The sequence below is a fragment of the Xenopus laevis genome, chromosome 3S, assembly GCF_017654675.1.
Source record: "Xenopus laevis strain J_2021 chromosome 3S, Xenopus_laevis_v10.1, whole genome shotgun sequence".
In the NCBI taxonomy this organism is placed as follows: domain Eukaryota; kingdom Metazoa; phylum Chordata; class Amphibia; order Anura; family Pipidae; genus Xenopus; species Xenopus laevis.
In genome coordinates this window covers 13461860-13482312 of record NC_054376.1, presented here as the reverse complement: position 1 = coordinate 13482312, position 20453 = coordinate 13461860, and the positions used below count along the sequence as shown (strand labels likewise).

At 37.4% G+C, this 20453-nt stretch overlaps 1 protein-coding gene across 1 annotated transcript in view; it reads right to left on the bottom strand.

Moving 5' to 3' along the window:
• fstl4.S (follistatin like 4 S homeolog) overlaps positions 1-20453 on the bottom strand; it is a 319855-nt gene that overhangs the window by 96234 nt on the left and 203168 nt on the right. The gene's annotated exons all lie outside the window — the stretch shown is intronic.

The window sequence follows — 20453 nt, the reverse complement described above, 5'->3', positions numbered from 1 at the left end:
GAAATTCATGAAAGACATCCTCAAAGAAGGACATGCAGAGAAAGTTGATAGTCAGCCTAAAGAAGGAGAAGTGTGGTACATACCACATCAAGGTGTCTATCACCCAAAGAAACCAGATAAGATCAGAGTAGTTTTTGATTGTTCAGCAAAATACAATGATGTTGCATTGAATGATCAGCTACTAAAAGGACCAGATCTTACAAACACTCTGCCTGGAGTACTCTGTAGATTTAGAAAGTATCCCGTAGCAGTCATGTGTGACGTTGAAAAGATGTTCCACCAGTTTCATGTGAAGAAGGAAGATAGAGACTTCCTGAGGTTTCTATGGTGGGAGGACGGAGATATAGATACAGAGCCAGCGGAATACAGGATGAAAGTACACTTGTTTGGAGCAGCATCATCTCCAGGTTGCGCCAATTATGGTATGAAATATCTGGCCAAACAGAATGAAAAGGATTGTCCATCAGCATCAAATTTTCTGAAGAAAAACTTTTATGTAGATGATGGTCTTATAAGTCTAGAGTCCACAGAATCTGCAATTCAATTGGTGAAAGAAAGCCAAGAGTTATGCGCAAGGGGAAACCTGCGTCTTCACAAATTCATCTCAAACAACAGAGAGGTACTGGAATCCATCAGTGACTCTGAACGTGCATCAACAATGAAGAATGTAGATCTTAACTATGATCATCTTCCAGTTCAGAATGTACTCGGATTGGGATGGAATGTAGAAGATGACAATTTCTTCTTTGAAGTATCCATTGAAGAGAAAGTTCCAACTAGACGTACCATTCTTTCCACAGTGGCTTCAATATATGATCCATTGGGATTCTTGGCACCAGTAATTCTCAAAGCAAAAGAAATGCTGCAAGAATTATGCAGACAGAAATTGGGATGGGATGAACCCATACCTGAAAGCTTGAGGCCAAGGTGGGAGAGTTGGATAAGAGACTTGCAAAATTTGAAAGAAGTTCGGATACCCAGATGTTTTGTACCTCCTGATTTCGGAAAGTACAAGAAAATAGAACTTCATCACTTTTCAGATGCCAGTAGTCATGGTTATGGTCAGTGCTCCTACATCAGAGTGATAGGAGAAGAAAAGATACACTGTGCCCTGGTTATGGGAAAGGCCAGAGTCGCACCAAACAGTATTCAGACAATACCAAGACTTGAACTGACAGCAGCTGTCATTTCAGCATCAGTAAGCCAATTTCTGAAAGAAGAATTGGAATTGAAAATAGATGAGGAGTATTTTTGGACAGACTCACAAGTTGTCCTAGGATACATAAACAATGACGCTCGAAGATTCCACATCTTTGTCGCCAACAGAGTCCAGAAAATTCGAGGAACAACAAATCCAGAACATTGGCATTATATTGACACAAAGCATAACCCAGCAGATCATGCTTCAAGAGGCCTGAATGTAACAGAATTGAAGAATTCAAACTGGCTCACCGGTCCAGAGTTCCTTTGGGAAAAGGAAATTATACCCAGTGAAGGTTATACAGAACTGTCTATGGGCGATCCAGAAGTAAAGGTTGTTCAAACATTGAGCACTGCCGCCAAGTGTCAAGATGACATACTTGAAAGACTAGCCAGATGTTCAAAGTGGAATACAGTCATAAATGTAGTAGCTCGAATTCAACGGTTGGCAAAAGGAATCAGAAAGAAGGAATCGTTGAATGTAGAGGAAAGAATGAAAGCTGAAGAAACAGTCATAAGACTCATTCATCAGAGATTCTACAGTGAAGAATTGAAGAGACTTAGTCAAGAACCTAAAAGGCTTCCAAACAACCACCCATTGTACAAGCTTAATCTTGTTCTGCAGGATGGTATACTGAAGGTGGGAGGGAGACTGGAAAATGCATCATTACCTGGCAGAGTTAAGCATCCAGCAATTCTACCCAAAAATTCTACCTTCACAAGATTGATTATTGATCACTACCACAACAGATCCTTGCATCAAGGAAGAAACTTTACCCAAAACTGTTTGAGAGAAGGTGGTTACTGGATAGTGAAAGGAAGCAAAGTTATAGCAAAGTACATAAGTAAATGTGTAACCTGTAGAAAGACACGTAGACCTACAGAAGAACAAAGAATGGCTGATCTACCGGCTGATCGTGTGAACCCATCACCACCATTTCTTTATAGCGGAATGGATTGTTTTGGCCCATTTATCACCAAACAGAACCGCAAGGAGTACAAGAGATATGGACTAATATTTACATGTCTTAGCTCCAGAGCAATTCACCTGGAAATGTTGGAAGATATGTCAACTGATGCATTCATCAACGCCTTAAGATGTTTCATAGCCATTAGAGGTACTGTCAGAGAGCTTAGATCTGACCAAGGATCTAATTTTGTTGGAGCAAAGAATGAATTGAACAAGGCTCTAAAAGAGATGGATAAAGAAAAAGTAACTGAGTACTTGTTAGAGAAACAGTGTGACTTCCACATGAATGCTCCAAATGCAAGCCATACAGGAGGAGTTTGGGAGAGGCAAATCAGAACTGTAAGAAATGTGCTAAGTGCAGTGTTGAAAAGGAACGCCGGAAGAATAGATCATGCTTCACTTAGAACACTATTCTATGAAGTAATGTCTATTGTTAACAGTCGTCCACTTACAGTCGACAACATCAACGACCCAACAAGTTTGGAACCTTTAACTCCCAACCATCTACTTCACCTTAAACCTGATTACATACAGCCACCGCCTGGCAAATTCACCAAAGAGGATTTATACGCCAGAAAAAGATAGCGAAGAGTTCAATGTCTATCAGAACAGTTTTGGAATAGATGGAGTAAAGAGTACTTAGCTCATCTCACACTAAGAAGTAAATGGCAAACACCCAGAAGAAATGTCCAAATTGATGACATAGTGTTAGTAAAAGAAGACGACTTACCTAGAAGTCAATGGAAATTGGCCAAAGTCCTAGAAGTTCAAAAGGACGAAGACGGACTAGTGAGAAGAGTATTGTTACAAATAGGAGACTCAAAACTTGACAAAAAAGGAAAACGTCTCACAATTCCACTCAAGTTGGAACGTCCAATTCAAAAGTTAGTTGTTCTGCTTGAGAGTAACAAAAGACACTTGAGAGTTGAGAACCAGATGGAAAATTCCTCAAATCCATGTTGAAATCCTACTACTGAGAACATAGAGTTGTAGGTAATTTTGGTGGGAGTGTAGCTGGCCAGCTAAGACCTGTCCTAGGTTACTATTATGGTTATATATGTATGTACCAAAACCTGCCAATAACCTCAGTACAGTTCTTATGTTCACATGTTTATGTTAAAGCAGAGTTTGCCTGTAATTAATGTTTCTGAATGTGAATGTTATAACATTTATATGCATTGTGTTAGCAGAAGCAGAAAAAGAAAATATACCTTTAAGAACCATTATATAGGTAAGCCAATCATAGCCAGCCTCACACTGCACAAGAGCCTCAACCAATCCCAGTCAGCTACACAATTGATCTGTGTGGGACTTCCCCATGCCAGATCTTTCTGAAGCCATTACTTATCAGACAAAGGGAGGAAACAGAGAGTTCCAGTCAGAGATAAGTTTTATGGAAGCAGAGAAGGCCAAATAGGTATTTAATACACTTGTTTATGTTCCCCTATTGTTTAATAGTGTGAGTAGGTCTGTATATTGAACCTGTATATTGGCTTACTTATAGTTCCACCAATTTCAGAACAATCCGAGTGCCAATTTCAGAACAATCGGAGTGCCAATTACAGACCAATCAGAGTACCAATTACAGACCAAATACAGATGCAATTACAAATCCAAATGCAAATACAAAGGTGAATTGCTTACTGCTGATATAAAGCAAATGCACAGTCCCATACCAAAGTGCTATACCTGAAAGTGAAATACATCCACCATCTTAAGTTATCTGTTAACTGTTGAACTGCCTTTTATGGTTTTATTCACCACGTGTTGTACATGGAATATCCGCTGCACAAGCAGCAGTGTTATATGAAGAAAGTTGAAGTTATTAAAGAAGTTATTTAAAGGTATTGGTGTGTTCTTTAAACCTACTGCTTCCATAGAACGGCGCTAGAGGAATTACAGAGTAAAAGAAAGTCTGATTAGACTAAAGGGACAGAGATTTTATAATTCTTCTAATGCCACAGCGCACAAGGCACTGTGTAGTGCTGCGCCTGCCACAGACATGATGGCACAAATATTCACCTTAAAGGAAAACTATACTCCCCAAACAATGTAAGTCTCTATATAAAGATATTGCATAGAACAGTTCAAATGTAAAAGCCTGCTTCATGTAAATTAACCATTTTCATAATAATCTACTTTTCTAGTAGTATGTGCCATTGGGTAATCATAAATAGAAAATTGCCATTCTAAAAAATAAGGGCCACCCCCTGGGATCGTATGATTCACTGTGCACTCAAACATACCAACAAACCATACTTAGTTAGGTCACACGAGCCAATTAACAGACACAGTTCTGTCTTTTGCTTCATCACTTCTTCCTGTTACAGTTAGAGCTGCAGTATTTCTGGTCAGGTGATTTCAGAGGCAGCACAGAAACCATCATCAAATGGGGGTTCAAGGCAAGAGATGTAAAAGGGCAAGATTTACTTAAATATATAGACCAGTTTGGTAAGATTCATTAATATGCCACTTAATATGATGTAAACTATCTGTTGCTAAAGTCTTAATTTTGGGGGTATAGTTTTCCTTTAAAGGAATAGTAACACCAACAAATGAAAGTGTATTAATTTAATTAAAATATAATGCCCTATTCTACACAAGAGTCTCCAGAATTGGCTAATTTGTGTCAAAAAGAAGCAGGTGAAAAAATATTGGGGTGCAAGCTGTATTGGGGGCCAAATATTGTGTTTTGTAACTGTTTTTAATAGTTGGTACCTTGCTAATTTTATTAAGTATTATTTTCTATTGTTGCCCCAGGATATATACATATTTCTCAATCATTCTAGTCTGATACCTGTTGAACCCACACCAAACGTGGTTTTTATTCTTCTAAATAAAATAGAGTGCTAATTTCCCATTCCAGAGGCATAATTTTTTCTGATAAACCACCTATTCGGTTGTTCACTTGAACAAAATTTGCCAGGGACAGATTGGGGCAGCAGGGCACTGAGAAAAAAACCCACTGGGCCCCACCGATGCAGGCCTGCCTTCCAACAGGACCAGCGGGCACACATTTTTAGGAAGAAAAGGAGGCAGTTCATAGGAGGCTACAGAGGGGTGTGTTGGAGTGTTTGGAGGGAGTGGAAGGGTGGGTGGTGCATTGAGAGTTGGGGGTGGATACGCACAGGGGAGTAGGGTAGGACTGGACCCAGTGGGCCCTGGATTTTGCTTTGAGTAGTCAACCACTATTCTCATCTATAAGGTGGCAGTGTTCAATGCTTCTCAGCAACAGCACTTAGTACTAACATCTGTCTGAATCCTTTTTTTCCTAATACAAATTGCATGTGGTCAGAGACAATTAGGGCAAATATTAGCACAGACAATCAACTGCGAAATCTAGAAGGGTCGGTAAAGTTTTACCATGAAAAATAATTCCTAGAGTTTCCGAAAAATAGTAGGACCTTTAAACAGTTTGTATTATCTCCATATAAAAGGTTAGGGAAAGCTTGGAAAGCAAAAAGCCATAGTAACAAAAGTAACATAAGTATGTTCAATTCTGGACTTCCAAATAGCCCGGTGGTTGTATGCATTTTGATTTCTTAAATAGATATCTACAGTCTTCAGTTTCTGATGTAATATCTACAGTATAACATCAGAAACTGACAATTTCTCAAAATATGCTAATTCGTTTTTTAATCATCAGATAATGAACACAACTGAACTGAAAAAGTTTGGAAGGTGAGCAACCCCTTTAACCTACGAGTACCGTACAATGTAATGTTGAAGAAATTCATTTTTTAAAAACCGACCCAGTAAATTTGAACCGTTTTCTAATATAAGTACAGGTATAGGGTGCATTATCCAAAAAAACACATTATCCAAAAAGCTCAGAATTACACACGGGATGCCTCCCATAGACTCAATTTTATCCATGTAATCCAATTTTTTTTAAAATTATTTCCTTTTTCTTTGTAATAATAAAACAATAACTTGTGCTTGATTTAAACAAAGATATAATTAATCCTCACTGGAATCAAAACCAGCCTATTGGGTTCATTAAAAGGGGTACTGTCATGGGAAAACATGTTTTTTTAAAATCCATTTTTCAAAAAAAAAAAAAAAAAAAAAAAAAAAAATATATATATATATATATATATATATATAAATAAATATTTATGTATATGTGTGTATATTTTAATTTTGTGTGTAAACTTAATTTAATAACCTGACATTGCTGCCTACACATCAATATTACAGCTTAAAAAATATACATAAATAAATTTGATATGGTAGAATGAATTATTGGCAGTGTAAATATTTATAAACAAAAACTACACTATAAAAAATCATGACAGAATCCCTTTAATGTTTATGCGATTTCCTATTTAACAAGGTAAGATAAAAATTACAGAAAAATCCATTATCCAGAAAACCCCAGGTTCTGGACAACAGTTCCCATACCTATATATCTATTTTTAGCGTTTTGCTGAGATCATAATGAGCTAGTCTCTCTTGTCCCTAAGCCACCTCAGGTCTCAGTTGGGTTAGATTCTTTGCCCAATTACTATGTTTTTTCTGGTTCAGTAGTTAGCATCTCATGTACTATTTTTTTTTTTATATTCCCCTTGATCATGAATTATTTAACTTACAATACTACTGAATTTAAGTAGAACAGCAATGTAAATTTGTCCTATTCATATTATTTTCTTGCAGTTGTGGTTATTGAGATTCTGATTTTGTTTCTGGCTTTAACTAAAGAACTGCTTTGGACCTTCATTCTAACATACTGATTTAGTTTCTTGATACTGTACTTTCTTTTTAGCAAAAATAAACAGATTACAGCAGATGTATATAATTAGACCTTTGTGATCCCTATCTTAAATTTAGCCTGCAGGACTTCATCACTTTCTGCAGCTTTAAATTAATTTAAGAATACACGGAAAGCCAAATAAATGATTTAAATATGTCCTCAATATTAAAATGGATTGAATCAAGAGGAAAAATATCTTTGAAATATTTCCCACCATGGGATTAACAATCTCAAATCATGTTTTGGGGTCTGAAATCTTGAACAATGTAAAATAATAATTTTATTTTTAATTTGTAGATAAATCTGCCTCTGTCTCTAAATCTATCACTTTATCCCTTGTACATCCCACCACTTACAAACTTTAATTTAATCAATAGAATTCTTATATATTTATTGTAAAAATAAAAGTAGAATATTTGAGTCTTACTTTAAACAGGTATGGGACATGTTACCCAAAATGCCTGGGATCTTTCCATAATTTGGATCTCCATGCATTAAGGGGATATTTTACTAAAACTCAATTTTTCCTTGTTTTTTTAATATAAACAAATTAGACCTAAAACTCCCAAACTTAAATTGCCTTAAAACAAAACATTTGATAAAAGGGGGTTATTTTACTAAAACTCAATTATTTTCTAGTCTTTTTTAATAGAAACAAATTTGACCTAACTCCCTAATTCTAATTGCCTTAATTTATCAAAACATTTGATAAGAGGGGTATTTTACTAAAACTCAATTTTTCTAGTTTTTTTTCTAGTTTTTTTAATAGAAATAAATTAGATCTAACTCTCAAGCTCTAATTGCCTTAATTTATGAAAACATTTGATAAAATTTCCAAACTGACATTCAAAAAGCATGACTTTTTTTGGATTGTCGCACAAGAATTTGAGTCAAAATGTCTAAAAAGAATTGTGAAGGCAAGAAACAATTGAGGCTTAATAAAGAGACCCTTTAAAGTTAATTTAAACATTAATTAAACTTGATAGGATTGTTTTGCCTCTAATAAGGATTAATTATATCTTAGTTGGGATCAAGTACAAGGATTCTTTGTTAAAGAGAAAAAGAAAATACATTTTAATTATTTGATTAAAATGGAGTCTTCAGGACAGGACATTCCTCTAATTAAGAGATTTCTAAATAACGTTTTCCGGATAAAGGATCCTATACCTGTATAAAGCAAAAATATATAATTTTTGATGAACTGTATTTGGAGCCCTTGAGACCACCAAAGTACGGATTCTTTATTGCATAAAGAATTCAGAATGTCTGTAAGCCTTCAGTAATTTGTGTAATCATATACACCTTTTCTCTGAATTCACATTTTTCAATGTAGGCAGCTGTTGAGGATCACTGAATAGTCTGAAGTAATTGTATTACAAACAGACCAGGGAGCAGCTAGTGTGGCCGCTGTATGAGTACATTACTTGTTTTCCTGTTTCAAGAAGCTACAGACAGATGTATGGGGACTATTTAAAGCTGCGGTGTACTAAACAGAAGTGTCTAAAAGCCGCTTTATGATCTATTGATCCAAAAACATGTTATAGTTTCCATCATCATGCATCTCTGAACGGTCACAGCAGAAATTGAGTGAGAAAATGAAGACATTGAGCTTTAGATGGTCTTAAATTTAAAGCACAATTTACAATTCTTTTTAACAGTTTCCTGTAAGTTTGGCCCCTTGCTTATACAAGCAAGTGTAGCACAATCTCCAATCCAGTTGCACAAAGAAGAAACAGGGAAATGTTGCTGGGTTATGGTTTTTGTTTTATCTTTAATAATGATAATAAAGGTGTTATTCGTCATAGTATGATGCAGAAAGTGATGCAATTTGCAATTGGACTTTGTTTTTTATTTTTCAGGATTTTTCAATTACTTAGCTTCTTGTTTACCTTGCAACCAGAATCTAGATTTAATATTGAGACTGGAAATTGAAAAGGAGAGGGCCTGGATATAAAGATAAGTAATAGTTTCTTCCTGCAGGTTTTTCAAAAAAAAAAAAAGCTTGCCACCTAAAATCTGCGGAACTTTAGATTTTTTGGTTGGGGAAGAAACCCACTTGGCATGAAGCAGTTTACCAAAATGCTTCAGTCTGAAGGCCCCAGCATTCTTAAACTGGGCCCAAAGTTTCAATAACAAAAGAACTGTAGTAAAAAAATAACAATTTACACACAGGGGTGACCATTTCAGGATACAAAACAAATAATAAAAATAAATCCTGCCCACTGGGCGCTACATTTACACATGAAGAGTTCCCTTACTAAACTGGGCCCCTTGTGGACTACCAGTTAGCAAACACATAAGTAGGGGTCACCCCTGTACTCACGAATCTCCTGGGGGATTGCTCAGCCGCCTGGCTTTCCTCAGTCAGGCAGACAGACAGACACTCTGTCACTTGGTCTCCTCTCTTGGCACCTTGCAGTAGCAAATGGCACCCCCAGCGCCTCTGGGAGTTACTCACACAGGCAGGTGTCCCTCCTGCTCTGTGTCCTGCTCTGAGAGAGCTTCCTAACAGGCCCACTAGAACTAAATACCTTTCCACAGGACAGCCTTCCTGTGGAAGGTGAGCGCTAATCCATGAGCTGGACTACTGGATTGGAGTACCTGGCTTGCCTGTTCTTTCCAGAATACTCCAGCTTCCAGGACCTGGCCAGCAAAGCCTTTAAACAGATACCCTATTCTCTCTTTATGAACACCCTTCCTGGTGCCTACCTCTCCCACTAAGGAGATCTTAAAGGGAAAACACACCTTTTCCCACATTGTTATGGTCACTCTACCACAATATATATATATATATATATATATATATATATATATTTATATATATATATATATATATATATATATATATATATATATATAAATGCATTTTAATAATAATATTAATAATACCTTTAATCATTTAATATATAATCCATTTTATTATCATATTTTCAGCCTAGAATATACATTGCATAAATAATGGAAAAACACTAAAACAAGCTCTTCCGGTCCACCCACATGACTCTCAGCATGTAATAATATTAGTAATAAAATACATCAATCATAGTATTGTCAAGAACATCTTACATACTCATGGTAGAAAGATACAAATTTGTCTCTGTTCCCTTTGGTTTCCCTGAACCCCACTCTGTATGTTAGCATATCGAATAAATATGGATTCTCAGATCAGACAAATACTGGTTATTAGATCAAAACAGGGCATAGATTAGCAGAAGTAGAGAAGAGGTGAAACTATCTTGTAATAATGTTAAAATGAATCCTGTAGTTATTTAAATTTTTCGGATTAGTGACAAAGCCACAAAAGGCCCGAGCCTAGGGCGGCAGATTATTAGGGGCGGCATGTCACCCAGCCGCTCTATGGGGAGCACTGGGACCTTGCGGTTTAGGGGTGCTCCTCTGGTAAATCCGGCACTGGTGAGACCCTACTCCCACCTGGTTAGGAGTGATATATGTACTAGTTGGCCGTTTAATTTTAGATAAAATACTGTTTGTGTTTTATTACTGTATTCCTAGTGGGGCCATCCGTAGGTGCATTCCCGGATCCCACTAGGTGGAGGCACTGCGCTAGTAAGTACCAGGTACCCAGTCTCTCCCAATACCACTGCAGAGTGGCTCAGGTTTATCCTGTGCCATCACGTATGTGCCACACGTGGAGTGTAACACCGACAAAGGGGTGTAGAAAGTGTTACAGTTAGTAGACTTAAGGTATGGAGGTTCAAGCCTCCATAATTTCAACCATCAATAGATAATATCTGAGTGAATGTGGGAGGAGAGGGGAGGATAATATGATATGTGTGTCTACTGTGCATAATTTTTGTCTGCCACCCTTTTTTTGTAGTCACGTGCAAAACTGTTATGGATTTTTGGTGGCGACAAAACCCTACATGCCAAATAAATTTGCTCATCCCCACCCTACAATAGGAACTTTGAAGTTGCAGCTGTGACTTTTCATGTAACAGCACTAAATAGCCGAGACAATGTAGCTGATGGGCTGTTTTTTGAGCTAAAAATTATCTAGAAAAAGGGCATAATCATGAATTTATATTAGACCAGCCCCAATTTGACCTTCCATCCCATGACTCCATTTAATCAAAAAGGCAGTATACTTAGGCCATCAGTTTGGGGCATCTAACAAATATACTTTACAATGCGTGTTCAAGCTCCGTGTGACATAATGGCAGCATCATGGGTATATGTATATTATAGCAAGTCCAAATTCATGTTTAGAGCCTAGATACAATACGTAGATCATGTATTTAAACAAAATGGAACAACAATCCTTTCATATGCATTAATAATATCTTACCCTTTAGAGGATGCATTAGGCTTAAGGGAAAAACTAACTGGCATTTTTAATTACAGAGACAATCTGTCAGTTTTGTTGCTGTTGATTTTGTTAACAACCCCTTTACTTCTTTTTCAGGGGAAACTACAACTTCTGGAGCCATGATTTAATCAAATGACAATGCTCATTACAATAACTGCTGAAAGGTCAGACCTAATTGATTTAAAATGTGTAAATGATTTAGCATAATAAACCTAAAGCACATGATTAAAAAGATATGATTGCCTCCTTGAGGATGTTAAGCACTTTACAGACATAGTATTTTCATTGAAGGTGAGAGAGGGATACAGAGTAATAAAAAACCCTTAAATACACCCGATATGCATAGATTGTTCATTTTATATTATGATAAAATTTGTCTTCCTTTTCTTTTCAGCATCCACTTTTTAAGGTACAGATTTATCAAGGGTCGAGTTTTTAGTTCTTGGAAGTTTGTAAAAAAGAATCGAATTGTTCACATTCGTGTGAATGGGATTGGCCCGCAAACTCAAATTTGAATTGTATTCGATTGGAGTTTTTTCTCCAAAAAAACCCTTGATTTTCAGGAAGGCTGCAAATAACTCCAAATTGATCCCAGGACGTCCCTCATAGGCTAAACCAGCAATCAGCAGGTTCAAAATGGCGAATAGTCTAATTTGAATTCTTAAAGGGCCAGAAAATCAAATTCAATTTTTTTTAAAAACTCAAATCTAATTAGTAGAATTCCACAAAAAAACGTGAAAATTCGTATTCAAAATTCTAATCAAAAATTCACATTTTCACTTTGACCCTTGATAAATCTGCCCCTAAGTGATTATTATAACCCCGCCATCAGAATATTTTTACATACTGTAAATCACATAAAAAAAATGTGATTTAGTGCACCATCAATTGTGTATATATATGTATATATATACACCTAAAGCCGAGAATTAATAAATTAATAATGATTACTAAAGAAGTGCAAGTGATTTCTGATAAGTTATTTCACTCCAAAATTAATTTAAATTCATTTTAAATCCCCTTAATTCAAAAAGTGACCAGTGCTCAACAATAATTTAACACACCATCAATCCTATATGTAACTATTGATCTATAAATAATTAGTTATTTGAATTAGATTAATTAATTACAAAGTGTTAGTGCTAATCAAGTAGTTATTAGCATCATTCTAAATCCATTTTCAATTTGTTACCCAAAATTCATTAATTTTATAAAGTGATCCATGCCAATAAATTACTATATGAATTGTTAAAATCAATTGATTTCGTATATCAAATTAATAGCCAAGAAATTGGAAATAAATAGTTAGTGGAGTTACTCCCTTGCTCCATTTGCAAGCTGATGGCGAAACGGCAACAGGGAAACATTTGACTCATCTTTATTTTAAACTATTATTCACCTGAGTGTGATTGGAAATTGCGGAAGCATTTTTTAGCCTACAATCTTCTGTTATCTTATTCTATTTTCATTTCCAAAGAATGTTGGGTTTGTGGTTTAGTAGGATATAATAGCCTCTTACAATTGAGAATAGAAAAGATACCGTTTAAGACCGCAGCCCTTCAGCCTCTGCCTTCTCCCACTTGTGGTACTCCCAGGGTTTAGAAAAACGGAGTTAGATTCGTTGGGAGTATCTCCAGCAACTATTTATTTCCAATTTCTTGGTTATTAGGTTGATATAGGAAATCAATTGATTTTAACAATTCATATAGTAATTTATTGGCACGGATCACTTTATGAAATTAATGAATTTTGGGTAACAAATGGAAAATGGATTTAGGATGATACAACTAATTGATTAACACTTGCACTTTGTAATTAATTCATCTAATTCAAATAACTAATTATTTATAGATCAATCGTTACATATAGGATTGATGGTGTGTTAAATTATTGTTGAGCACGGGTCACTTTTTGAATTAAGGGGGTTTACAATGAACTGAAATGAATTTTGGAGTGAAATAACTTATCAGAAAGCACTTGCACTTTTTTAGTAATCATTATTAATTCATTAATTCTCGGCTTTAGTGGTATATATATATATACAATTGATGGTGCACTAAATCAATTTTTTTGATATTTAATTCATTGGATTAATTGATAAATGAAAATTGAATAACGGGAATTGATTAATCATTCTTAATATAATTATGCAAGTGTGTTTGGGAAACAGCCACAAACATTCTTTCTCTTTTTTTATTATTATAAATAAGTATCCTTGTATGTGTGAAGAATTGGGGAATTCTTTTTAAGTAAGAGGAATTAGTGGTATCTCTGTGAAATGCATCTAATCTATCTAATCCATCTTGTCCACAGACGGTTTGCTTGGGTGGCAATCATATAAAAGAGAAAATCACACAAAACTGAAATTTGAATACAACTGTTTTTATGTCATATCAGAAGTTTGTTTCAAAGAAAACATTCCTCTTTAATATAAGCTTTACACATAGCCCTTTTAAACATAGCTTGTAGGTACAGTCTTTATATGCTTTTTGCCTCCCCTGGAAACCTGCTTGGCACTGCCACCTGAGGTGAGTTTTTCAACTTGCATCATTGATGCAGTGCCCCAATCTAAAGTCAGGATGATATAAAGGTGGCCATACACATAGAGATCCGCTAGTTTGGTGATTTCGCCAAATGAACGGATCTCTCCCCGATATACGATATCGGGCTGATCCGATCGTCGACCCTAGGTTGGATTGTGGGACCACATCATCGTACAGATGCGGTCCGCGATCCAATGTGATTTTTAATCCTGATGATTGACTGATTTTGGGCAGATATCGATCTGGGGAGCCCGTCGGAGGGCCCCACATATGGGCCTATAAGCTGCCGACTGTCGGCAGCTTTTATCGGCCCATATATGGCCATCTTAGGCTTTAATTAGATCATTGGCCATGAGGCCAAACTGTAGGGTTACAATGGATGGAATACGAGCTGATGCAGACACAGGATAACCAAACCTGCCTGACCGGCATCTACTGATTTTTTGCCAGATATCCAGATATCAGGTGGGCCCAATGATGAACCAACTGCTGAAACGGTTTAAAGGGCTCGAACTGTCAGAAAAATTTAGCCATTTGCAAGTGACAAGGGTAAAATTGTGGAGTTAAATATGGGAAGCACAGCATAAAACCAGGGAAATGTGCCCGAAGACATTGAAATTGGCAGTACTGCAAACACACACACAAAAAATAATAACAACAATAATGTGTAATATGCAGAATACCATAAATCCAGGAAAGTACAGTAAATTTGGAGTTTCACTGTATTTGCTAATGTCAAACCAAAAGCTGACATTTAATTTTTTCTACTGAAACATACAATAGTGGAATGATAAATGGGGTTTATTTTGGTATAAAATACATTTTGGCACATAAAAAAAGACCATCTTTAAAACCATCAGTGGAACAAATAGGCCAATAAAAGAGAAGAAAATTGAAAATTTTATGCCTTCTTTTAGAGACATCGGTTTGAGGAAACTTGCACTATGAGTGAACTTGTTTAGTTTTATTGCTGTGCTTCGGCATATGCAACATTCCAAGCTGAATTTGTTTTCGGGGAAAAAAAAACAAAAAACAAATGGCACTTTCATTTTCAAATGTCCTTATTTATTATGCAGATTGAAAAAAAAAAACCTGCAGCAGTTGTTCAGTTGGAATTGTGAAAAAAAAAGATTGTTAAAATAAATGTATGACCTTGAAGTTCTGTGAAGCTTAGCGAGTAAGTAAGTAATCTTTTCCTGCAAAATAGTAGCTAATAGCCACACTAGCCTCCTTTATATTTTTATTACTTTCATGGTGTGTATATGTTCAATAGCTTAATATAATCTTTAAACCACAATTTACTGCAGCAGTAAAAGTGTTTTCTAACAGTGCATTAGTTTTGTTGCTATATCGTTTTCCCCCGAATCTTAACAAGAAACTTTTACTTACATTTCTACGCCAATCATAAAATCTCTCTTACGCAACAATGCCGTCGATAAATTAGACTGGTAAGACTTCATCTTCACACTTATGACTATTTCAAAGAGTCATAGAGAATAAGCACAGAACTGGTATAAATCAATTTCTTGTAGGGCTACTTATGCTGTATATTTGAAGCAGACATTTTAATCACTGCTCAACAGCAGCATCTTTTTTTAGAGGTCATATGTAATAAAAGGCACTAAGTTTGCCCAGGAGCAGTAACCCATAGCCAGCAATAAGATATTTGCTTTTAAACAGGTTACCAGTAAATGCTATCTGCTGATTGGGTGCTATGGGTTACTGCTCCTGGGCAAACTTATATTACATAACCCCCTTATTATTCTGAAGAGTTAAAGCAAGCTGGGCGCTCTCCTCTAAAAGCATTGACAATACTGTGCCAGCAAAAGGAATTGTTTCCATAGAGTGTAAGGGCAACTTTCTGTATCTGATTTATGGCTGTAAACTAAGACTTCCACAATCTGACACTCAAGGCTGAGTGGATAGCTTCCATTGCACTCTATATCGAACCAGGTCCTTTTTATTACCACAGTGTAAACAATGCTTCTTCCTTTCGAGGAATGCTCAGCTTGCAGGAAGCTCTTTTGGAAATGGGCTTCTACTGTATCAGGATTAAACATTTATGGGCTTTGGCAAAAAAAGAAATAAAATTGATTATTATTTCCATGCTGTTAACTCAAGTGGTACATCTTGCTTCGAGTGATTATCATTTTTTATTGAGCTAATGGACTTTCTGAATACAAGAAGTCAGAACTGGTTTAGCAGGGTTAAGTCAACTGGGGGGTGAAGTCAGATCAGATCAACATAGTTAGCTCTAATATGTAAAATTTGAGTTTTGGGTGAAAACCTTATCTACTGTATTTAGGTTAAGTATGGCCCCAGCGGGGGGGGGGGGATTTAAAGGAATTGTTCAGTGTAAAAATAAAAACTAGGTTGGGCAAAAAATATTTTTTTTCTAATATAGTTAGTTAGGCAAAAAAGTAATGTGTAAAGGCTGGAGTGACTGGATGTCTAACATAATAGCCAGGCAGTAGCCAATCAGTGACTTTAGTGGGAGGGGCACGTGAGTCATAACTGTTGCTTTTGAATCTGAGCTGCATGCTGAGGATCAATTGCAAACTCAACAGTTATGTCCCATGTGGCCTCCCTGAAAGTCACTGACTAACTCAGAGTTAGAGAGCTGAAAAGCAGGAAGTAGTGTTCTGGCTATCATGTTAGACATGAAGTCACTCCAGCCTTTATACATTATATTTTGGATAGCAAACTATATTAGTTTATATTTATTTATTTTTATATATTTATTTTTTATCCCGTTTTTATTTTTACACTGAACTGTTCCTTTAATCCCCCTTTAGTGGGCATGGGAGTATTGCATAGCAAAAATAGAATGAAGTATAGAGGGCTAATAGAGCAGGTAAAGGGGAGCACTGATATGCGCATTGATTGGTGCGTTAGGCTGCCTGACAAATGCCCACAAAAGCAGAGGCTGTATAAAGCAGTCACCTGGGGTGCGCAATGCAGTCATGGCAGCTCCACCCTTAAAGTATTAGGAGCAGGCACTCAATGAGGGCAATCTTCCACCAGGCAATTAGTTCAAAGTGAAAAGAGTTTGTGTCCACAGCCTTATGCCTAAGATTAAGTGTTTATGACACGAAACGCATAAGGCAGTGGACACAATAAACTCCTTGCACTTTGCGCCAATTGCCTGTTGGAAGTTTGCCCTCATTGAGTGCCTGCTCTAAAGACTTTTCAGATTGTCCGCTCCCCATGCTGAGGGCTCAGGCGGTGCGCCTGGGCCTCTTCCCTCTTGTGGTGAGTAATCACTTTCTACTTGGAGACCCTAACTTCAGACTTATGATTGATATTGTTCAGCTCTGTCTGTAAAACTAGCCAGGGGAAGCGTCGGTTCACTTCGTTATGGAAGAAGGGAGCATCGACGCTGCCAAGCCTGCGCCTGAAGAAATTACACAAATACTGTATCCGACATCAGACCTGCAAGAGGATTCATCTGAAGATGCGGCAATTGCTGAAGCGAACAGTCCTGCTAGTACAATTGCTAGATCAGTGATAAAGAGAATGACGGCTTTAAAACGCAGTGTGAAGAAGCAGCCGGTTGGAAAGCTGAAACGCAAGAAAATGGCAGGGGGAAATGTATAGCCAGCCATATCACCACCACAAAAGTCTGCCTGCCCTGAACAGTCATGTACCTCGAGGGGTTTTTACAAATAGCTCCTATGTATTCAGCGCCAGTTTCAAATCCTTCTTCAGGATAATAACGGCAGGAATCTTTACAGTCACCTAGTTCCAGAGCTCAAGTTCCTATGACACTTCAACAAGTTGGTAATGTATCTAATACTGTGAGGGCTTACCCTGGTAGTCTAGTGAGGGGACAGCAGGGACGCCTGCCACCCCCTCGGCGGATTATTAGGGGGCGTAATGACGTCAACGCGCAATGGTGCGAAATTTGAAAATATGTAAAGGGCCATTCTGCAGTTTCTCATTGCCCATTATAGGTTTGTTCCTGGTGCCTTTAGCTTTTGCTATTTTGATCCTGAGCTTGTTCCTGATTATCTGTTGTGACCCCTGCCTGTTCCTGACAATTCTGACCTCTGTATCCTGAACCATTGCCTGAATTTCGACTACCTCTTCTGCTTTATCCCTCTGATTGGTCTCCCGGTTTTGACCCTTGCCTGCCTGACCGTGCTTTGAACGCTGCCTGCCCAGACCCGGCCTGATTTGTTTACGCTCACTTTCTGCCTGCCTCGACCGGCCAGTTCCGACTACAATTCCATTTAACACCTTGTACAAAGACCTTCTGCCCAAAGACTTTGCTAACAGTCGTGCCCCTCTGCTTATTCAGAACCTCTAGCCTTGCACCTCTCGTTTAAGTCCTGGTGGCATCCAAGTAGCTCAGGGTTCCTCCCAAGGCTTCACTACAGGTGAAGCATGAGTCGAGACCAGGGTGCTTGGCATTTGTTCTGGTGTTGGGTGACAACCATGACAAATACTAATGACATTATTGCTATTAAGGAGGTGATTGAAAAGTTATTTAAAAGTTACAAAAGGAACCTGAGGTTGGGTCTAGTCCTGATAGAGTGATACCAATAGGGGTCCTGGAAGCTAGTTTAAGAGATGTATCAATCTACGACCCTACACCTTTAGGGCAACATCTCATATCCTCCATAAAAGACAAAATAGCTAGGGTGCAACACATTGATATTTTGTCCTAATTTCCATCTTACAAGGACTTTATAAAAGCTGAGAAAAAAAGGCGACAGTGAGGAAACTAAAAGCCGGCCAATAGCCAAAACATTCACAAACTGGTTGCAGGCATTCTGTATTTTTGCAAACATATTGTGTTTAAAAAAGCCACAACTCTCACCACAGCTGTTCCAACATTTTTATATTGTGCTAGAAGCATACCGCAGATATGGAGGTATATCTTGGTTCACCTATGACAAGCGTTTTAGGCAAAAAATTGCTGTATAACGTGGTGCCAAAAAATTTTGGATTTGTGGATGGGAATGTTGGCGCGAAAGCCAACATTTCCTACCACAACTCGCTCTACACCAACAAAACCAAAACTCTGTTGGGCATATAATGAGACAACATGCAACATTCAGGCAGCATGCAGATATAGACATGAACGTGTTCACTGTACAGGGAATCACCCAGCATTTTGCTGTGTGCAAAAATGTACAGGTTCCAACAAGCGTAACGTAAAGGAGCATCAAGGATAAGTAGCATCACCAGTGAACTTAACACCTTGGATAAGCAGAAAGCAGCGTTAATTAGATCTGGTTTTCAGTTTGGTTTCTGGATACCAGTTGAACGGGTTAGGGCCTCATTGGTAGTTCCAGATAATCTTAAATCTGTGTATCAACATCACACATAGAAAGGGATAAAATTATTAAAGAACTCGGTGGAGTTCTTCGCCCATTCACAGATCTTCCCTTCAAAAATTTTAAAATTTCACTTGTAGGAGTTGAAGGAGTAATACCAAAAAAGGAACCGGGTCATTTAGACTAATACATCATTTATCATTCCCAGCGGGAGACTCTGTGAATGATGGCATAGATATTGAACTATGCCTTGTGTAATATTTATCTCTGAATCAGGCCCTGCAGCTTCTCCGAGACTGTGGGAAGGGAACATTACTGTGAAAATGTGACATTCAGTCGGATTTCCACTTGCTTCCCATCAATCCTCAGTGTTTCAACTTACTGGGGTTCCTCTTTGAGGGAATGTCTACTTTGACAGGTGTCTTCCCATGGGGGGGTTCACTTTCTTGCTTTTATTTTGAAGCCTTTTCTTTTCTTGAATGGTCACTAAAATGGGAAACAGGATCCAAGTATGTAATTCATTATTTGCATGATTTTTTGTTCAGGGGCCCTCACTGGACAGAAACCTGTAGAACAATGCTTACCACCTTTGGTTGGTTAGCTCGGGTGTTTTTTGGATTCCCCTTGCACCGGAAAAACAGTGTACCCAACCATTACTATTGTCTTCTTAGGAACAGAGATAGATTCAATCAAAATGGAATTTAGTTTTCCGGAGGATAAATTAGTTAAATTAAAGTTACTAGTAGCTAACACTTTGGGGCCCATTTACTTAGCTCGAGTGAAGGAATAGAGGGAAAAAAACTTCGAATTGCGAATGTTTTTTTTGGCTTCTTCCACCATTGAATGGGCTACTTTGACCTTCAACTACGACTTTGAATGGAACGATTCGAACTAAAAATCGTTTGACTATTCGACCATTCGATAGTCGAAGTACTGTCTCTTTAAAAAAAAAACTTCGACCCCCCTAGTTCGCCACCTAAAACCAACCGAAGTCAATGTTAGCCTATGGGGAAGGTCCCCATAGGCTTTGCTATCTTATTTTGATCGAAGAAAAATCGTTCGATCGATGGATTAAAATCGAACGATTTTTGGTTCGATCATTCAATCGAACGAATTGCGGTAAATCCTTCGACTTCGACATTGGAAGTCGAAGGATTTCAATTCGGCAGTCGAATATCGAGGGTTAATTAACCCTCGATATTCGACCTTAAGTAAATTTGCCCCTTTATCTTGTAATAAGTTGAAGATGAAGCAGTTGCATTTGGCCATTTAAATTTTACTACAAGAATCATGGCAATTGGTAGAGTGTTCACCAAACAGTTGTGTGTTTTGACTTCAGGGGTCAAAAATCAAACATTAGAAATATGGAGCGCTATGC